Raw genomic sequence first — 20,817 nt, forward strand, 5'->3', positions numbered from 1 at the left:
AAGCAAGGGAATAATCTGTTTACACTAGAGGAATAGGCTCACTTGTTTTTCTTGCCTTCAGTTGTGGAGATATTTTCAAGGGGCAATAGCTACCTCATTTTTACCAACAGAAGCAGCTGGATGGCTTGTCTGAAATTTATTACATTTCAAGAGAAGAATAAGCCAGGAAACTACGGTCCCCAGAATCCTTAAGACTTATATAATGCCTAATATGGACTTCGAAAATTAAAACACTGTCTGCGTGGTTAGGTTTTTACTACTGCTTGTATGCAAGAGTTGGAGGTATCTGGACTGTTTTTAAATTAGATTCCTTGCACAAAAACACTTAGAATTGTGTTGTCACTGGGGATAAAAAACAGGCCTTTAAGATTGAAGGAATGTTTTGATAATGGTATCGATGTTCCAAGTCTTCAGAAATCATGAGTATGATGTCAAAAATCTGTCCCAAACAAGACATTTTAGATGCAGGGCAAAAGTTACGAGTCTTCTTTTTTGTCTGCTTTCTTGTTTTGTGCAATCGCTGATGACTTTTTGGGTTTGGTGTTTTGAAAGAAGTGTACGTCTTTTATAGTTTGAGATTTGAAAATAAAAATCATCAGTTAATATTGTGCTTAATATTACACAACTTGGAATTTCTGTCATTTTTTTTTACCAAGGGGAATGGCTGCAGGGAATGGCAAGGTCAGACCAGTTTGGAAGTTTGAGAAACTTTAAGTCCCTCAGTCCCTGAGACTGTGTTATTGTATCCTTCTCTAAAGGTAGGCAGAGCATCCCGACAGGGTGCCCGTGTGGACTGGCATGGATTTCAGTCAGACAGGTGCAGGGAAATGACTCAGCCCACACCTTGAATGGGTGTTCCTACAGTCTTCATCTTGGCTTGACTGTCTCTGTGCTTGGCCCAAGGAAAAGAAGCATCTTGGTAGCCGAGTTAGAAATGCAGTCCCATGTGGTCTGATACCCAGTTCAGTGCCTTAACCAGCAGACTGTGCTGTTTCCTCATTTCAGTCATCATCAACCCCTGTTTGTCAGTATTGTCTATACTTTTGAGTCTTTTCTTACATTAGCAAGGCCAGTGTGAAATATTTGGATACTGAGGAATTCAAGTTCTCAGGGATGATTCTTTTATTTTTGTGCCTAATTATAATAATACTTGTTTACGTTCTCTGTAGTTTTCCTGTTGAAAGCACATTGTAAACTTCTTATTAATAGTCCATAATGCATCTATAGTGATATGTGATGGTAGTGGAGGGAAGCACCATTTGAGAAACCCTAGACTGTAAAACAGAACACTGTCTCTTTCTGAACCATTCCACTGGTTCATACGTTCTTTTAAATGCGCCAAAACAAGTCTTAATCTTTGTTTTTGAGATACTGTATTTTAGGGTGTGTTTCAGCCTCGCTAAGCTATCTTATGATATTTTCATTACAGTGCAAGGTACTATTATTGTTCATGTACAGTAATGGTGAAAATACTGATTTTTCATTTGTATTCTTTGAGCTTTCTATATACCCTAGAGGTAAATAAAGAGTTTATGAAGAAAGGTTATATTTAAGAGAAATGGGTATCAGTGCTATGATATTATACCCATGACAGATGGTTGTAACTAAAGCTACATCTTTGTGCTGAAAAGCTGAATGAAACAGTATTCAGATTTTGAAGTAATGTTGGCTTCATTTCAGTGGGACTTTTGCCTGAGTAAGAACAGACTAAAACTCACTAATGACTCTAATTTTTTCTTATCAGTTTTGAGTAGATTTAAAAAATGGAAAATCTTTTTTTTTTTTAATTTTTAATTTTGGATTGATACAATTCCAACAGAAAGCACGAAGGGGTTGTTTGTTTATTTAGGGAAATGTGTGCAACATTATGCCTTTGTTCCCTCATTTGACAGGATATAAAACAACATGGTTTTATTTGTACTGAAAGACAAAATGTCTTACTCTGGAATTCATGGAAGACTTATTTAAATCATTTCTTTGGCTCGTAGTTTCAGAGTTGGTCACGAACCTCAGAAATTCTTGAGGTTCAGAATGGATAGTTACATAAAAGTTCAGATGCTAACCTTAAGCACATCCAAATATCTTTAGGCTGGAAATCTCTACAAGAACATATTTCCCCTTGACTTGTCTAATACAATGAGTTCAGTAAGGCTACACCCTGGGGAGTTTCGGCCCACCATGTAGTGTGTGTGCTTTAAGTGCTCACGCTCAGCCACAAGGGTATTTTTAATTTCATCTTGAGAAACTAAGCTGAGGGACTTCACAAATGAAACCATCAGGAAGACAAGGTTAATTCCGACCGCTGTTTGTGGGAGTATGGTGCCTTCAAATACCAACACATTTTTTTTTCAGTGGTGGCATTTGGAAGAATAAATGAAGTGTGACTCCCGGCATCTCTTTAGTTGCCCTGAAAATGGAATGTCAAACAGCATATAATCATCTTCCTTGTTTAAAGAAAGAAGAGCAAGTGAGAGACCTAGTTTTCTGTTTGTGTCAGTTTTTGGATGTCTTAATATCCTATCTTGTCTAATTTTCCAGAGAGTGATAATAGAGTTCCTGTCAAATTAGAGGTTACAGACTTTTTAACCTATGTCACAAAAAAAACCCTACATTACTTGTTATTACCATGAGTATAATCCAAATAAAAATTTAGTTTTTACTGCTGTTATGCTGAAGGTTGCATTCCAAGCATATAATTTTATTCATTATAAATATTAAAAATATTCAGTCTGATATTAGCCTCCTCGCCTCCTTCCCTCAATCCTTTAAAAAAAAAAAGGCTGAATTTGATTTGGAGCAAACATATCACCAATTGGTCTGGTGAGCACAAGTTGGGGTTCAGCCCCTGCACTGCCGGATGGAGCAGGAGTTACTGCCGTGCTGTGGCCTGTGGCTCCCGGGTTGAATGGACGCAGCAGAGAGGCTATTTCAGACAGGCCAACCTGCTGTCACCATCTGGGAGGGAGAAGGGATGAGCCGGGAGGGTGAATTAAAAGGAGAGTAGGTGCCCCGCGTTGGGGCTTTGCTATGATAGAAGCCTGATGTGGAGGTGCTGATTTATGTCCAGCACAGTGCTAATGTGGCACTTTGCCTTAAGCGCTGGGGGAGCTGCCGTTGAAATACATAGAATAGCAGAGAGCGGGCAAAAGCTGCAGCTGATTTAAAATTACAAAGCCCTCATCCTTTCCAGTGAGAGTAGAGCAAGTGTGACCTATTGTTTGGTCAAGTTTCATTCTGATTTGCGTGAGTTCCTACAAATCTAAGGCCCTACTTTCAAGCTTATAGCAAATGAGGGATGAATAGAAGTATCTCATTATTGCCTATTTTTGGATCAACCTCCAAATTCCCCCGGGACTTCTACATCAAAGTCCGTGGCACCCAGTGTTTACAGAGATGCAAATCCAAGACTGTGTTTTTTTGGTTTTGTTTTAAATCAGGTGAGCATCACATGCTTCGGTTTTGTAATGAGATTTTTTGTACTGTCCTAATTAATACAGTGTGCCTGTCCTGGACCTTTGAAGTAAGTGGGAGTTCTGCCACCAATTTAAATAGGAGAAGGATTTGAGCCAATTTGAACAGAAGTTTTCACTTATCTTAGTGCCTAATCTTCTTTTTAAAGGGATGTGGGAGTATCAGCACCTCCTACGTAACGCTCGGCAACGTGCAGAAGTAGACTAGTCTGGTCACTTACGGAGGCCCGTTTAAAACCAGTAGGATTACTCAGGTGAGTGACAAGGCTTTAAGAACAGATTTTAGGGAAGTTAATTCAGAGTGCTAAGTGACATTTAACCCATCTGTGTGAATATTACCAGTTGAAGCAGGCCACAAAATGATTTATAAATTGTAAGATTAAAAAAAAAAAAATCCTCTCTATATTTTTCTTGTTGAGTTGTCAGGGTTCACACTTTGAAGGGTGCTGCTTTTTTTTATTTTATTTTTAGCATAAGAGCTAGTAGCTCTATGTCTTTGTTAAATTGGAGCTCATCTTCCTCAGGAAGTAGAGCAGAACTTTAAGAGAAATGCCAATTATGAATCTTATGATAAAATCACAATATTTGACAACATTGGCTCTGTGTAAATGTGCATGTATCTTTATAGTACTTTTTCCCTGGAGAAAAACAGTCATCTTTATCCTGTCTCCCTGAATTGCGATGTATAGCTCCAGAGTGGCTGACGGGAATATGGCTGATTTATCAGGAAGCTGGCAGCCTCTGACCGTTGTCTTAGGAGGGTATCGTAAAAACAAAGGCAAACTGCTGGGAGGTTTCTGCACTTCACTGGAATATTTCAAGTATCTATAAATGGAAGAAGGTGAAAAACGGATGTTCCCTTCATGTTGTGTCTCTTTTTCTTCACTGAGTGCAGAAGGAGCTCATAAATACTGACTTGTTCTAGTCTGCCACGTGGTCTTTTTAGATAAACCCTGATTTTTCCCAAATTGACAGTAAAATGGCATGTTGGAGTTTGTGAACTTTACATATATCTCTTCAGTCTTCACGCAGTATTTACGTAACTAAAGCCTTGTTGCCAGCAGCATTGAAGTCTTTGTATATTGTATTAGCTTTTGGAGAAGACTTGGTTCTACATTCCAAATGGCAGGTTACAGCAGATAATTGACACAAGTTCCATGTGTTTTGAATTTAAAGGGAGTCTCTTTCCCTTAGAAATTCATTTTCAGACTGAAGAAGAAGGTAACCAACATTGTAGGTATTGCTATATGAGGACAGAACTGGGGGGAAAAAAAAGAAGCATTTCCTTGGTGCATCTCTGGCTGCTGCTTATTCTAAAACAGGTCTGCATTTTAGAAAATGATAACACATCTTTATTTATGGTTTTTTTAAATAAAATGTAAAAGATAATTTTATACATTATTTGAAGCAACTACAGTGAGATTTTTTTAGTGTAAAGTTTTTGTTTTTCTCTGTTGCATAGAAGCCAGCTGGTTTGCTAGTTTGAATGACCTCACATTCCTTAAACATATTCATAAATCAAACCGAGGCCATATATTAAAAGCTAAGCTCTGACGTTAATTCAAAGGAGGGAAAGTTTTATACATTGTAGTATAAGTACATAGCTGGACACCTAAGGCAAGTTTTTTCAGTTCTTACTCATATTTAGCAAAACTGTATTCTTCTAAGAATCTTACAGAATACCTGTAAGTCAACTGGACCCTGTTTTACTTAAGGTGAGTATAGTTTGGAAAAGCGTGCCCTGAAGAACCAATAACTATTTTAATTAGTGCAAACACACAGATTAAAAGAAAAAAATATTACTTGAAAGTATTCTTGTGAATGTCTCTAATAAAGGCAGTTTGGCAACATGTTCAGTGGCATTGTCTCAATGGAACTTTTTAGTGTGATTGAGTGGAAAGGATGCAAGGCATCAGCTTTGAGTTAATAGGTTAGCATGTCATTATATTTTTGTTTGATGTTTCTGGGCTACACATGGATTTTGGTCTCTACGAATACTTACTCTGAAAACCCAATAATTGGTTAGCAAAGTTGTGTTGACTTTACAAGCAGAAAAACAATGATCATCAGAAATATGATTGTAAAAGATATACTTACTTTTTTAAACTCTTGCTTTTTAAGACATTTTGGATCCTGGGGGTAACTTAATATCCACCTTAAATATTACAATTTATTGTTATTTATAAGAACAGCTCCCTACAAAATGCAAAACAAAAAAATGATATTTCCAAGAATTCAAGGCATATTGTTGCTCTCTGCTTATAACTAGGTGTGTTGAGTGAGTAAGTCCTTATCCTTTTTAGCACAAAGCCACTAGTCATTCATCTTGAAATGAGTGAAGGCAGACTTAGTATATAAAGACCTTATGTGAGCATAAGTAGCAGGAGTCCACAGGAATATATCCACAGGAAAATCATGTTCTGCAATTGGATGCAAATCAATACTTTTCAAAGCAGAAATGCTTCTACTTTGAAGAATTACTAAAGCATTTTTAATGGCAAGTCCAAATGGAATGTTAAAAATTGAGATTTGGGACTCACGGTTCAGAATAGAGCAACATATTTTAAACCCTCTGGTTAAAGGGTTTATGTATAGGAGAACACTGTTCACAAATGAGTTATTCAGAAAGGTGAGCTCAAGGCTACCTTTCATCTGTTCCTTTCTGAGTGAGGAAGGACGTGGGTAGAGGGTGATTCAGAGATAGTGTTTAGTTTAGGTGCTCTGAATTATTCCTTGAATAAGCTTTTATCTCTCTACTGGTTAGCAGTTACCAAAGAAGATTGGCTTCTTGGTGCTTGAAGTTACTTTTGTGAATATACTCCTCATTACTGACTGATTTTTCAGAAGTCCTCTCTACATCTTGCAGTTAAGAAACACAGTAACAACAAAATTCAAATCTTCCTAATTACAGTATTGTTTGGCCGATATCAAGATGTTAGCCTTTTTTTGTTCTTACTAAGCACTTTCAATGTTGTCCTTATCAGGTGTCTTCTATAGTCACTTCCAAGTAATTGTTTCGCATTCAATACAGAATGTAGCTGGGTGTATTCAAAACAATTATAGAAATAATCTGTTCCTTCAAAAGGTAGGATAAGCCTTACAACAGAGTTTATATCAGTAGGTAAAATGGCCTCACTTGATAATAAGTTGGAAAATAAAATGTACCAACAACAACAACAAAAAAGAAAAATTATTAACATGAATGTTTAAATATATAATTGTTGACAAAATCAATTTTACAGTACAGACTCTGAACCAAATTCTTCAATGTAGCATTGCTATATGATTAAAGATCTTGTTACAGGAACCACATCATGAAGTAAGACCTTACTACTGTCTGAAAAGTTTACTGTCTTAGACTAGTCCAAACTAAAATGACAAAACTGGTTTAAAATGACAAGCAGCAGATGTTTCTTTTTGCCTTTGCACCTTCCATATTTGTACTTCAGCTTTTGTCATTACAGCTGCTTGTGAGTTCTTGTAAACTGCAGCCAGCAGCCATCTTCGCAGAATGACCTCACCAGCAAAGCCTTACGTGGTGTGAAGCTTGAACATATATTGAAGATTAGGAAAAAAAATACACAACAGTGTATGGGTAAGGAGATAGAGCAGATGCAGACAAAAAAAAAAAAAGAGATGGCAGTAGTCTGTATTAGTTGCACATATATTAGGGTTTTGGTTTGGAGTAGTAGTGAGGTTTTGAAGCATATCTGCCTGGTTGCCTTTACTTGCCATGTCAGCTTGGATTGAAGAACAGTTTGGTTTGTGTTGATCTAGATTCTGCTGGAGGAAAATAAGGAGAATCTCCCTTCCAGAAACAAACTGCAGGTACTCCGGGCATCAATGGAGATAAAAGGGTCTAAATCAGAGGTGTATCCCCTGAAACTAATTAGTGATGAGGACAGCTGGTACAGATGACGAGGTTGAATGCAGTCGGTAGTAACCCTGAGCCCCAGATAATGCAGATGTGGGTACTCCGGCATAAACTGCTGTGATCTGCTTTTCTACTTCTGTTGCACCAAATTGCTTGCTTATGTAGACATACCTGAAACAGATTCCTTAGTGCACCAGCTGCCCGGTAGTCAATATATCCTTTGTCAGTATATCCTTTGTAGACACCAAGGCAAGGAAGGAGCCCTGACAGGATTTGTAGGAGGAACGAGCCTTAATTAATAACATTTATTTAATCAGAGGAAAATATTATCTCCCATTGAGACATTAAAGTTATTGGTCTAAGAGTATGACATAAGCAGACTGGAATTAGACCAAGTTCTGAGTGCCCAGCTCTCTACTTATTCTTTGTTTTCTTGCTACCATTCCTAAATGCTGGGCACAGACCTCCTCTATTTACGGCTGAGGTTTTAAATGGATTTTAAATTAACTGGAAATAGATTAGCCATGTCCATGTAACTTCTCTCTCACTCTCAAGTGAGCCATTCCCTCACTTCTCTTAGCTGCTTTCCTCAGAATTTTTGTTTCTGCCCATGCTGCAATTTTTCACACCTTGTTTAGACTTGCGTTTTCTGCAGCTCTACTGTTTCAAGTTTCCTACCTCCTTAAGACCACAAAGCACTTTAAGAAAGGATTTCCATGTATTATATTTTGTTCTGAAAGCCTTATCTCATAGAGACATATTTGCCATTTTCTTTTTTTTCTATATATGCATAAAAATTATGTTTCAGAATCATTATATATGCAGGATTCTGCTTCCATAGCCCGGGTTGAGATCTCTTTCTGAAACTGCAGACAATAAAGCATTTTCCCTAAGAAAGTTAACAATGTGATAAATACTGATGCAGTGTTTCAACACACTTAATTATTTCTTTTTTTTCATTGTTTATCATCATGTTGTCAACTTTCCATATCATTCCCCATAATGCTTTGTGCTAGATTTTCTTTGAAAATTTCTTTCCTCTGAACTTACCATGAACTTGTCTGTAAAATACGGCCATAAAATGCCACTGACAAAACAAAACAAAACAAAATCCTCTATTCACTAATAAAAGAACAACACTCGGTTTCTCTCTCATCCCTCACTAAAAAAAAAAAAAAAAAGAGAGAGAAAAATAGAAAATTCATACAGAGAAATAGTTTTTAATTGCAGGTATGAAGCAGGTTGTGAAAGTGGAGTAGAAAACAAGTCATCAGTCAGGAGGGTGTAGTTTAAACCAATGCGGAGTTTGTGCTTCATTCCATTTGTTCTCACTATGGTGATGGCAGTTGACTGTCACCAGTGTTGGGATTAAACTTTGTGTGATTGAGGGGGAGGAGGAGGATTGTGTTCCCTGAGTCGTTCTGTGGGAGGAGAAGGATTATGCATGTGCCTTATGTAATGAGGAAGAGGCTGGAGAACTTGAATGTGTACAAGGAAGAGGTGGGAGGATTATCTTTTGATATGAAGGAGAGAGAGCGGCTGTGGTTCTGATCCTTGAAGGAAGCATCAAAAATGCCTTACCTACTTCTATGGCCTGCTTTTTGTATTAGAGGAGGGCTTTTTTTTTTTTTTTTTCCATGATGTGGAAGAAAGATTATGGAAGGGGTGAGAAGGCAGAGGGTGATGTTGGGAGGCTGAGTTGTGCTAATGCATTAGCACAGACCTGACAGAGGGATGGAGTTTAAACTGAGTCAGTTGAGCTACCTGGAACATGAATCACTGAGGATGGGATGTTCTTGCTGTCCTCCAGAGAACCAGAGGGGGAGATGGAGAAGTCTCAAAGACAGGTTTGGGGTGATGAGAGGTGGGCAGCCAGCAGTGCAGGGAAGTTTCTCCAGGAACTTCTGCGCGTCTCGCCTCTTCCCAGGACCCGCACTGAAACACTTCTGGTCAGTAGGCTGCAGATCTCTTTACAGGACTCATTAAATATCATCTGCTGCACTTGGAGAGGGAGACAGGGAGAGGGAACCAAGTCGCTGAGAGAGCAAGTTTTTGGGATTTGGGAAGGACAGGGTCATAAGAGTGAGACCCCCTCTGGTGGGGGGGGGGACAAAATGTTTGATGTGCAAGGTGGGAGTGAGGTGACGTTAGCAGCAGGTCCTCCCTTGCACCCTCAGCCTTCATCATGTCCACATCTTGAAGCTGCCAGTGGCCAGCATGGAGAGCCCAGGGCTCTGCCACAGCCATGCAGCCAGGCATGCTATTTTCTGTTCTTGCACTTGTTGGTGTAGTTGGTAGCATAGTTTTGGCTGAGCCGCAACAGGGCTATGAAGTGGTTTGGGAGTTAGCATAGGCAGGCCAGGTACTGGTCCTGGTGAACCTGCCCTGTTGAAGGGCAGGAAGGAGCATTTAGCCACAGGGCTGCTAACCCAGGCCCTGTTTACCAGTCGTGGTGGGGGCCAGTACTGGCTACAGATGGCTCCTCCAGCCTCCCTCAGACAGCTTCTGTCCTTTCCCTATGCCAGTGGGAAGAGCATTTGAGGAGGCCCAGCAGTCACTGTGAGGTGTGAGTGGGCGTTCTGCCCCCTGCTAATTGCTGTCTCCTGACCTGGGGAAACCAAGTCTCAGGGAAATGCAAGCGGGGTCCTGGGAAGCAGCATGGGGAAAAGCGGAAGGCTTTTTGTTTTTAAATCTTCACCTACCAACAAAAAGTCTATCCTGACTTCATTTCAAAGGACGAGTAGAGGCTGAATTGCGTCTGTCCCAGAAGAACTATGAATTAAGTCTCTGCAATCAATGACAATTCTGGCTTCGGAAACGGGCACGAGCTGCTTTTTCCAAGTGACTGAGTTACCACAGTTTAAAAGATTTTCAAAAGCGATTGCAACGGCCTGAGAGCATCCACACAGGAAGTTACAGATCAGCTGGCACATGGCAAACCGTGAAGCTGCGGTAAGTCTGTCTTACCATTGTGTCTGCGAATGCTTTGTAGATGTATTTATCCTGACTGCATTAACATTCATTTTCTGTAGTGTTGGGTTTAGGCATAGCACAACTAAGTGAAGAAGGCAGAGATAGTCTAAAAGACTACTTCCAAGAACGAAGTAAAATAAATCAGAGCTTGGATGCTTTTATATTCTCTTTTTCTCTTTTTTTTTTTTGCCAAATACTACTTAGACTATAATAACACCTAATTATGAAATTCAGCTGTTACATAGTGCTTTTTGCTCAGATTTCAAAGTACTTTATCAAAGAGGTAAGTTATGATTATTGCTATTTTCTGGGTGGAGATGCGACAGCAGAAGAGGTTAAGATCGCTCAGCCAATCAAAGTTCAAGCTGGAATAAAATATGTGTATGCTTTTATTCTGGGTCCAGTATGTTGCCCATTGAATCTTAATATCATTTTTATAAACATGAAATTTTGAAGAGTTCTTAGTAAAGGATTAAGTTGAGGATTTGCTGGTTGTTCGGAGGATCGGAGCTGAGGTCTAGAGGTCTCCAAGAGTCAGAGTTCAAGTGTAGGTTCACAAGGGGGATAGGCCCATTGCCTTGTCTGATCTTCCCTATTCCCTCTCCTACACTGGGAAACATGCCTGCGGGAGCATGTGCCACATTTCTCCTTTTTTCTTGGCTCTGCTTTTGGCCTGAGAAAAAGAGATGGAGGTAGAAACTCTACTTAGGTCCACTCCCAGTTCCTGACCTGGCCTGAATTACTTAGAAATTTCTCCACAAGACACTGTCCTGCTCTTTGTGGAAGCCAAACAAGGTCCTAAGAGAAATGTACATTATAAAAGGAAGCATTTTCCGTGCTTCCAAGTGTCTTGTTTTTATTTTTGGACCAAAGTTTGGAATTATTTTTATTTTCTGCATATAATCAGTAATTCTTCCACATGTTGTGGAAGACACCTATTTAAAAACTAGTAGGAATTACTCCACTGGCTTCGTGAAGCAGCCCCTCTTAAAAGAGGTGGAATTATTTCTGGAGGGCTACCCAGAAATCAGAACTTTAATGCATGATTTATGTAACTCAGAGAAGGTGCTGTAAGTAGTCAGGTGCAAGGTGAGGTCAGTGGTAGGACAAAGAAATGACAAAGCCTGCTCTACACCTTTCAATGCCCGTGGATTTACAGTAGCTTTTGTTTTCCAGTGTCTTTGTTTTTTCAAGTATGATCATTTCCATACACACTACTGAAAAAAAAATTACAAAAGGTTTCAATATACAGTAGTTAATTACTATATTACAAGCTCTAATTAAATTCTTGGAGATTCTGCACAGTATGATGTTCATGCCAAGAGGGACATATCCTGTCCTTAAGTGAATGCATGTTCTTGTCAAGTTAACTTATCTGCATTTTACTCACATGAAATATTCCTCATCTCTTGCTTCCTGACACACGTGACTGATAAATGTTTTAAAGGCACATTTAACATTGATATTTTTGTCATATGAAATGACAATGACTTCAATAATTCCCAGACTTTATTTTATATAAAGTGACACACTATGTGATGGCAGACTCCCCAGACCTTAATGTAAGCCACACACTGGTAAGAATATATATTGCATCAGCACTTGGTCTTTGTGTGATGCCGACCTGCACTTGCAGTGTTCTCGCCACGTGTTAGTTGTTAAATGTAAAGAGTGTTAATATTAGAATACAGCTTTTGGATGCCATGGAGGTTCAAAAAAAGTCTGTCACCATTCAGTTTTCTCTGAGCCATTTAAGGAAGAAGGATTTTTCTTACTTTTTTGTAATCAAGTCATCTGAGGAGGCAGATACAGACGAAAGATATCCAGATCATTATCATGTCATTTGCAGATTTAAATGAAGTGTTAAATAGGATTTTATGAATTCTTCTACACTTTTTATCACAGATCTGTCAGGGTCATAGGTAAGTTTGCTGTTTTTTGTAATTCGGATTTCTAGATAAAGATGTAAGTCCTTGTTATTTCTGTGGACAAATCTATCTCAAACATCTTTACTCCTGAGAGAACTTCTGTATTCATAAACCAATAATTTTCTTTTCACATTGAAATAGATGGGAACGATCATTCTGCTTGACCTTAGAGTTGTGTTAGATCAGATGTCTCTGGGAATTATATGTGTGTGTGTAGCTTAATGACAGCAAAACTCAGCTGAATGAGCTTTGTATTGGCCTCATTATTCATTTAATATTAAACGTTTATATTATACCATGTCAACACGTATTCTGAATTTGGCCCTGATTCAACTTAAACACCTGGCTGCTTTAAAGGACTTTATTGAGCACTTACTCAAATGATTACAGCTAGGCACTTGCTGAATATGGGCCTGTTTATGTCACAATTAAATACTAATGCAATATTTAAAGAGTGTGTTATATTGGCAGGAAGCAGATGGACTTGCAAGTACAGTAGCAACGTCTATCAGATAAACAGCATCTTCATTTGAAAACACTATGGAGCACTGCTGGGCGGCCAAGTATCAGATCTTGATTATGCCCATGTTAGGTAGGAAGAAGTAGTTCCTGTGCTTAGCATAGCACAATAAAAAATAAAAAATAAAAAATAAAAAAAGCATGACAATAGACTATTGTCATGTGCTTTGATGCTTCACTGTGACTTGTTGCATGGATTAGAAGTAAGCTTTGCACTTAAACTGCTGCTTAGAGCTGCTCGAAATTGCTTTGTTCAGTTTATGATGGTGCATAGTGCTAAGCAGAGCGTTAGTGAGAATCATGTACTCTTTCTGTGTGATTGGAGGGTTGTTTATTTATGTATTTTGTGTAGTTGGTCTTCCTTTTCCTGTGCTGATACCTGTACAGGTTTTTGGTTTATTTCAGTATTTTTTTTTTCTATACAGCATGGTTCACAAGAGCAAGTTCTACCTGTGAAGTTAATTTTGATGACAGTGTTTTATTTTATAATACATTGCCTTCCATGCTCATGACAGTAGGCCAAATAGGCTTACCTTATGACTGTGAGTAGGTAAGTGGTATTCTGTCATGACAAAATGAAGCAGAGTTTGACCTGTTCTAATATATGCAGTATTTATGTAGTGAAATGTCCTTGTAGGTGTGGAAAAACTATCACAGAAATCTCATTAATCAATGAGAATTAGCTGAGGATATGGGACTGGTGTCTATAGCTTTGTGCAGACAAATGCTTTAAAGAATTGAATGTCTGCTTTTTAAAAGGAATTTACTTTTTGCCTTTTTCTGACATAGGGCAAGAATTTTGGAGAAACGAATTGCTCTCTTTTGTTCATCAGATTCACTTCATAGTTTTTATTGGACTCAAAAAGCCTACATCATTTCTGTTTCTGTTGGGTCAAGCTGAAAGCAAGCCAAGTCAAGAGGGTTACGCTGATTTAAATGCCAGCGTGTTGATTTGTGAAAGTTGAAGTGCTGGCCCATTGTACTTTTCAATAACCTTTCAAAACCAGCCCAACATTCTTGTCTTTTTCTGATTCAGAATGAAAAGAGAAGCTTTCAGAAATTTTCACTTAAAAAAAAAGAACAACAAAAAAAAAGCCCACCCTCCCAGACGTCAAATCTAACCTTGAGAGAAAGACGGCACTCCAGAGCAGTTCATAGCCCTGAGGTTAAGGTGCTCCCTTCAGACATGTGGAATCGCAGTTCAGGGCTCTGATCTGAGGCAGGGATTTGAACTTGCAGCTTGGGTGAGCATCCACCTTGCTGGCCCGTGGCATGTTTGGGGGATGGCTTTTTCTGTTTCCTTCAACTCAGTTATCACAGACTTCTGCAGTCTTGCTAGTGAAGCTAGTCAGTTTCCATTAACAACATTTTCAATTAAAATGCATTTAACTGAAGAAGTTGGAATAAGTACTACAGCTGGGTAAATTCTGGTTTGGTAGAAAATGCAGTAGAGGCAGAAATGCAGCAGCTGAACAAGTAAATCATTTTAGGCCAGGAGGAGTGGACTCTCACACCCACTGGGAATCCTTTGAACTTCAGTAGAAGGGGTTGGGATCTACACTAGCAAACTGCCTTGCGGGGCTGTCATCTGCAAATTGAATTTTTGCTGTAGGGAAGAATCAGCACTAGAAACATATGTAACATGTGACCTTTGATTTTATTATTTCTTGTTATACTTCCATGGACTTTTTGTTACTGATTTTATTTGGAAGGAAGTATTTTCCCTGGTTTTCCAGTTCGAACGATATGTAATTTCACTGCAAATGTAGCACTGCATCCTAGTCGTCTGCAGAATAGTATTTTCCTCCTTTAAAATTGAAGTTATTTGTTTGCCCCAGCGGAGTGAAATGCCGCTGTCAGAATTAGCAATCCTCAGCCTGCGTTCTGTTGTACCACAGCATCAAAAAGATCAGTTCCCTTTGCTTGGAGTCATCTGTGTTGAAGAACTGCCTCGCAGAGCAAGGTGGCATGACTTGGAGGTTTCAGTGGAAGAGAAGAGCTCATTTTTTCAGGCATGATCTGGGGTTTTGCTTTTTCATGAGTCTAAACACATTGGAAGAGTGGAAAGACTTCGACCAATTTTTGTGCTTCTTAAATCAAACCCTCTCCCCTGTGCTACTGGCCTTTACTGGTGATGATAATTCTGATTTACAGCTGTATGTTGTGAATTGTCTGTGGGTGGTGGTGGTGTTTCTTTATTGTGTGCGCAGAGTCTCATGTGGTAGGGCTCTGGTTTTGCCTGAGGACTCTTAAGAAGTAATGAAATACAAATGATGTCCAGGAGTAGTGATTTACCCTCCTGTTATAATACCTGTGAAATTGCTGGACCAAACTGGGAGTTTTGGCATAGCTGCCTTAAGTTAAGACAGACTTAATCAGAAGCTTTTCGTTTCTGTTCTCATCTTTCCTTTTTCCTTTCCCCTTTCGCTTTCAATATTTCTTTATTGAAATGAATTACTGCCATACTCTAAACCTTTTCTAGTTTTGTTTTTCAAACCCATTGTTCCCTGTTTCAAGTAGATCATTTCACATGAGGTCTGTATTCAAAGTGAACACATACGGTAAGACAAATTGTTTCAACACTTGCTTGCAAGGCCAATAAAAAGAGATGCTGTAGTGCAAATTACCCTTGCAAATGCTCTCTAAAAAGCTAATAACATTTTTCCCCCGAAAGGATAGTTCCCAGCCATAAGGAGAGTTTCTCTTTCATGTTCATTTGCCACACAGATTTATAAAATGATCCCAAATCCTTGCATAGGCTGTGAGGGATTGCAGCTTTGAACTGCTGAATTGGAAAAGCTATTAATGGAAGAGGAAAAGTTTTCAATTTCAGTCAGATGGTCAGAATGGTATAAGCTCATCCCTCCAAGTTTTGGTTTATGATGGAAGGCTGTTTCTTCTTTGTTGATAATTTTCATAGTAAGATTCACAAGGTTTTCTGTTTAAAGGAATGAAATGAGATGATAAGAATGAAAGGAAAAATCATTAACATGTTCACTACTTTTTTTTCCCAAGTATAAACAGTCATTTTCATTTACTTTCTGTAGAACATGGTATAATTGGAAACTTTTCAAAAACAGAACTATTAGGCAAGTGGTCACAGTCTTCAGAAAAAAAGGTCCAAACATTCTGCATTGGAGCTTGTCTTCCATGCAGGCATGCGGGCAGCACGAGGGATGCTCATTTCCCCAACAGATTTGGGTGCTGGCGTGTGATATTTTCCCTCTGCACAATTCTGCACAGTGTGCAGAGACAGCCTAGCAGCTCTTGCATTTAGCCCTGTAGCGACTAGGGGTTGGAGATGGTTGCCTGACCCCCAGTAAAAGCAAACTGTATCTCCAACCCTACAAAGACACTGCAATTCTTCTTCCTTGCAATGTTTTCTAGCTATGCACATCTCTCCTTTATCATTGGACTTGTGATGGCTCAGTGATTATACAGCACTTCAAAAATCGGAACTTGGCCAAATTACTTCTCCTTCATGCCATTTAGACAGAAGGCTTTCATAAAAATTAAACAGTAAGTAACTCATGTGAAATTGCACCTTGCACTTACTGCTTTTAGTGATGCTGGGGTGAGCGACACTCTGAAAGTAATCAGAACGTGTCTGAATGAATGGCTTCCACCAGCTTCTCTTGGAGTGCCTCTGTGTCCCTGAGGTAGGCTGGAAGAAGGATTCCTTCCATGGGCAGAGTTTTGCACGTGCTTCTCTTCTGCCTGGCCTCCCCTAGTGGCTGGGAAGTGCACTGGCTGCCAAGTGCTGGGCTTGCAGCACTGGATGACTGTGCAGGCTCCAACCAGGTACCCAGGGGTAGCAGCTCTCTGTTGCTTCCAACCTCTCTTGGATGTGAAGCAGAAATACTGAAGGCTTGCCAGTAAGAAGCTCTGTAGACTCACCTTGCATACGCTGCAGTAGATGAGACTGGCAAGGGTTGCTGCTGTTTCCCCTCTCTTAACAGTTTATGACATCCTTTTGAAGCATAACATGTGGTGCTGTGTTCTTCTGTGGGAGCCGGTCCTATCTCCTTCCCCCACTTCCTTTCTGCTGTTGTTCTGGTAACTGACCACTTATCTCATTTATGATCTTTGTAATTGAAACTGAGAAAGCCTGTGGCAGGTAAGCCCTGCGTCTCTGTGTGCTTGCTCTGATTTCATCCCTCAGCCCTAAAACCACAACCCTTCCCCCTCTCCCAGTAACAGCAAACCCTAAGCCCAAATAACTCTCAGAAGCGTGATGCTAGTATATATTTGATTTTGTTTGCAAGCTTGTCTTGTGACCGGCGCTCAGCGTGGGAAGAAGCAGGGAGTGGGGGAGATGGAGAGAGAGTTGTTGCAACATATTTTAACATATGTGCTTTAGGCCTCTTGGTGGACTCCCTCTTGGGAAGAGGGGAGGGAGCGTGCCCCTAAGCAGTTGGTTGGCTTTGCTTGTTTCTATAGCAGCCTGAACGAGAAAAATCATGTTTTAACACTAATATATTCGACTAAAAAAAACCTTAACAATTACAGGAAGAGTCTTTTTTATTATTATTAAAGAAATTGCATTAAAGATGAATGAGCGTATATTGGAATAATTATGTTTTAAGGTGTGTAACATTAAAAAGTACTGAATGGAATATCGACTGTTTTGTAGGAACAGTAATAATGAGATTTCTGTCACCTAATCTTACAATAATTGGGTTATTACTATGCAAATGAAGGTATTACTTAAAAAAAAAAAAGAGGTAAGACAGATCCTTGAGGCAGCCATTTATCTATCCTTAAAGCTATGCTGTCGATTCTCTTCAGGCTGAAGATCCTTTTTTTTTTTTTTTTAACAATTTCGAGATGCTCATTTCATTATTTTTTCACCCGTGTTTCTTACTAGAATGTTTTTTGTTCTCCCCAGGTAGCAGACTGGGAGTGGTGGGTTGTGTATATTTTTCGGTCTCTTATGGATTCCTTTAGGAATAATTTGATCAAATAGCTATGATTATTACCTTTTTTGTCTCCTCTTTGAAATAAAGTAATGACTTGTATGTTTTACCTGAGATTTTTATGGCAGAATCACAGAGAATATACATAAATTATTTTTATCCTTCTTTCCCTTTGGTGAAGAAAAACTGAGCAGCTTGTTGTAATGTTCTTGATTTCTATTAGTTAGGAAAGTTTACTTACTGACAGGTTACTGGCCTTGAAGAGGAGTACTCAGCATTTGCATTTTTGAGTTGGAGACTCTGGTAAGTGTTCACAGAATGATAAAATCATTAGGGTTAGAAAAGACCACTAAGATCATCTAGTCCAACCGTTAACCCATCACACCATATGCCCACTAAGCCATGTTGCTCAGTGCCACATCCCCATGTTTCTTGAATACCTCCAGGGACGGTGACTCCACCACCTTCCTGGGCAGCCTGTTCCAATGTATCACCACTCTCTCTGAGAAAATTTTTTTCCTAACATCCAAGCTGAACCTCCTCTGGCACAACATGATGAGGCCATTACCTCTCTTCCTACCGCTGCTACCTGGGAGAAGAGGCCGACGCCCACCTCGCCACAACCTCCCTTCAGGGAGCTGTAGAGAGCGATAAGGTCTCCCCTGAGCTCCTCTTCTCCAGACTGAACAATCCCAGCTCCCTCAGCTGCTCCTCATAAGACTTGTGCTGCAAACCCTTCACCAGCCTCATTGCCCTTGTTTGGACAAGCTCCAGGGCATCAGTGTCTTTCTTGTTACTGGATCTGCCAGAGGCCTGATGGTATTTGCTCTGTCCCTGGTTATTAGAGGTAATATTTAAGATTGGGCTGCTGAAGGGAATTTTCTTGTCTTACTGTATTAGTTTCTTTGTAATGCATAATATTTGCAGAAACTTTGTTTGTAGGAAAAAATGTGCTCATAAAGTCCTTCTGAAGAGTGTACTCCTGCACTGTGAATGCTGTGTTTATCTGTGTAAGTTCAGACCAGCCTTGCACAGTTCTGCCTAGACATGCTACAGTCACACTTCTGATGGCAGAGTACACATCCCTTTGGAGGTGCTGAACACTTGGAACTCCCACTGACTTCACTGCTCCCAGTTTTCGGTTTATATCAGCTGTACAGATGCGTTGCATCGCCAGACCAGAATGTTACTTCCTCTGTCAGCAATTTATTCTGGAAAGCAATGAAAGATTTAGCAGTTGGATTTCAGGTAATTATAGTGTGTTACTCCATTGCAAACTCTTTTGTATTGCCTCCCTTGGTGTTCTTCCCTGTGAGTTCATGATGACTCTTGCTTTCTTCCTTTTTGGTTCACTCTGTACTGGAGCCTGTTTTTAAGTATACTTAGTTTTAACACTTTCAGCCTGTTTTTTTTTTTTTCCAATGCTTGACTCCCAAGAAAGGTAGAGGAGTGCAGTCAACCAGTATGGGCGCAGAATTACCGCCTGGGTTCCTAGCAGATAACAGTCTGTGACTTACTGTAAGCTGCTTAATCTCTCCTCATTTTCTGTCTTTAGTACAAGTGGGAGGTAATTACATCTAAAATTTACCTACTTCATAGGTAGTTGATGGAAGTGATATTACCTCATTATTTTCCTACTTATAGTATGGTGTGAACATCAGCATACTGAGGACACACTTATTGATTAGCAGACATAAATTAATCAGGGTTTTTAGGGTGATTGGTTTCATGAATTAGTAACACATTTATCAATGATGCTGTGTAATTTTACAAAAATGAGCTTTGATAACCCTCTAGATCTTTCAACACTGAAGCATTTTGCAGTACTTGTAGTCTTTCATACAGAAATAAAAATAGTAGTTCTGAGTTACTGCTTGCTAAAGGGGAGGCATCTATGTGATACAAGTTACTGCCAGTCATGCCTCATGCCACCAGTAATTCCCTCAGCATGTGCTGCCAGTATCATTTGTAAAGGAGAAAGCTTGGTGAAAGCTGCGAACTTCCACAATGTCCTTGAATAGAAAAACAACTGACTACACATTAACAGTAACGTGAGGTCACACTTGCATGTTCCCTGGTACCTGCCATCCATCCAGGAGAAAGCTGTTAAGCTATTAGGGGTTCACAAAGAGATAAGTCCTTTTATTGACTCTTAACTGACATTTTTTTCTGTATGCTCAGTGTATTAATTCTAGTTTGATTAACAGCTCTGGAATAAACTGAGCCATTGACCTCATGGACCCTAGATTGTTTGACTTAGTGATCAGGAAGACTGCCTGCTTAGCTGGGTGTACCTGAAAAAAAATCCCGCAGCTGTGATCTTAGTTTAGATCCGAGTTGCAACAGCATAATGTAAAAGAAAATTCACCATAATAGAAAAAGCAAGATGTTCAGAAAAGAGGACTTATGTAATTTCTTCCTGGAAGGGCCATACAAAATGTCCACTTGGCAACCCCTAAGCCATTGCTTCACCATTGCTCCTTAAAAGGGTCATGGTTGGACTAGCTGCAGTGTCGTATCAACGAAACCACTTTCCAGAATTCACAGTAAAAAAGTAAAAAATGTTTGAAGCTCAAAAAGATGATTCTGTTTAAAATTTCATTTTAACACATATGCATCCTGCCCTGGTGATTGCTGGTGGTTGCCAGGAAGTTCTCAAAGAAATCTGCAAAATGTCTAGTCTGTGTAACAGACGGGAGTGCTGGAAAAATGAAAAGTCCAGGGAGTTTTAGGTTTCTTTCTCCATTTTTTCCAGAAGGAGTTTTGGACTGTTCATAGAATATGTGTGAAGCTTAAATTCTCACTTTATACCCATTTGAATAAAACCTCCAAACCTCTACTGAATGTGTTCTTCCCTTGCGGTTACAGGTTGAGAACAGGTCGAAGTGCTTCAGAAAGCTGTATACTGCAAAACTGAGGAGTGGACAAAATAAGAATTCCTTAGAAAGGAATTGAAATTTAAGCAAGCAACTACTCAGTATGCTTTGGTTAGTACTGCTGGTGTATTCCATGGTGTGAAAGACCTATGGGATAACTAGCTAGACAGGACCGTCTTCTGGCCCTTGGAGCCCTGGCCTAACAGGGAGTGCTGGGGCATCCCACCCAGAAAAGGGATTGTGTTTCTTTTTTGCCGAGTG

At 39.6% G+C, this 20,817-nt stretch overlaps 1 long non-coding RNA gene across 1 annotated transcript in view; it reads left to right on the forward strand.

Annotated features, from left to right (window-relative positions):
* Window positions 1-20,817, forward strand: part of LOC110396156 — a 154,505-nt gene that overhangs the window by 65,373 nt on the left and 68,315 nt on the right. Inside the window, exons 2-3 of the long non-coding RNA XR_002436811.1 lie at window positions 3,620-3,724; window positions 10,080-10,296. This is a non-coding gene — a long non-coding RNA (uncharacterized LOC110396156). The remainder of the gene's footprint in view (window positions 1-3,619; window positions 3,725-10,079; window positions 10,297-20,817) is intronic.

The sequence above is a fragment of the Numida meleagris genome, chromosome 1 (assembly GCF_002078875.1).
Source record: "Numida meleagris isolate 19003 breed g44 Domestic line chromosome 1, NumMel1.0, whole genome shotgun sequence".
NCBI classification, from domain to species: Eukaryota; Metazoa; Chordata; class Aves; order Galliformes; family Numididae; genus Numida; species Numida meleagris.